Genomic DNA, 1,550 nt, shown 5'->3' with positions numbered 1-1,550 from the left:
AACTCTACGGACTGACGTATCTCTGAACCATCAGCAGCCAACACTCCCAGGAGCTACAGACACCAGATCTGAATAGATAGAATACAACTGTCTCCATTACAGTCCACCCCTTATGCGCTCAGATGCTCTTGTTTTTCATAGTAAATTTTCATCCATTTAGGATTTTTCCTAGAATTCTAGTTAACCTTTTTTTATTATTATTTCAGAAGAAACTTATGATGGGTTATGAGAATAAAGTATAAATTTTTTTTTCTGCCACAGCTGATGTCAAGACTGTAACTAAACTCATCATTTTTCTCTCCCATCACGTTTCTTTTAGATTCTCCTCACTCTTGTGAGCTACTCTGCTGGTCTGTACCACTTCATTTGTGCCACCAAATGGCTGAACAGCACCCTCTTGGGAGTCTAGCTGTGGTCTCCACTGCTGGCCACCTGGATATTTTGGGGTGGTCATTGTCAGATCAGCCTTGGTGAGTTGGTGCTGATGCTCTTTTGTCCATCCTCCACCCCCAGCCCTCACACCATGGCTATACTGCCCATGAACTCATTGTTCCGTCCCTGGAATGAACTGTGTCAGAGACGAGCCAATTGCACCTGGTTGTTTTGTGCCTTTTCTGTGGAAGCTACTCTCTTGTGACCATTTCCAAACACTACAAAGGTTCATGCTAATTCCCATACAGCCAGCCTTTTTGACCTTCATTATACAATTTTTCTCCTTCCAAATTCCTACCCAGCCAACAAGGCCATTAAGCTATGTATATTTCGTAGATGAAAATTTTCAGTAACAGGTACAACTGTGAACAGCAACAGCGACGGAGCTGAGATTTGTACTATAGTATCCACTAAAATATCTGTAAGAGATAAACACTCATACATCCAAGAGCAGTAAAGATATCAGAGGACTTTTTAGAAGACCATGAATCTGGAAGCACATGGTACTCACTCCCTTTCTTGACACTGCTCAGCCATACCGGCCCTTCTTTTCATTCTTAGAACACACTTATTATTTTTTTTTCAAATAAAATTTTTCTTTTATACTGGTTTACTTCCAAAGTTTGTATACACTGTTTTTCACACTGAATATTTCCTATTTCCTTTACTCACCCCTCCCCCCATTCATACTCACCCCTCTTCTGCCACTTTCTCCCCTTTGGATACTCATACATGGTCTACAGTAATGGTCTTATACAGTATTTGTCTTTATGGGACTAAGTTAGTTCACTTAGCATTGAACACAACTATTCTGGTTTCTACCTGAAATCACTCTTTCTTCTGAGTCTTCATTGGCTGGCTCCTACTTATCCATCAGGTCTCGGCTTAAATGGTCTCTCCTCTAAGGCCTTCCCTGACCACCCTACATAAAGTAGGTGTTCTCTCACACCCACCACTATGCTCTTTTATAACACCTTGTATATTTCCTGCCTAGCACTTATCATAACTTGTACCTTTTTATCATCACTTTTGCTTATAATTAAACCTTCACTTGTCCCCAGCTTAAGTTCCAAAGATGAGATCACTATGACAAATATATAATATATAAATACAAATAT

This window comes from Elephantulus edwardii, unplaced genomic scaffold (genome assembly GCF_000299155.1).
Source record: "Elephantulus edwardii isolate Elephantulus edwardi_28Jun2011 unplaced genomic scaffold, EleEdw1.0 scaffold00087, whole genome shotgun sequence".
Classification (NCBI taxonomy): domain Eukaryota; kingdom Metazoa; phylum Chordata; class Mammalia; order Macroscelidea; family Macroscelididae; genus Elephantulus; species Elephantulus edwardii.
The sequence above is the reverse complement of the archived record's forward strand: the minus strand, read 5'-3'. Positions refer to the sequence as shown.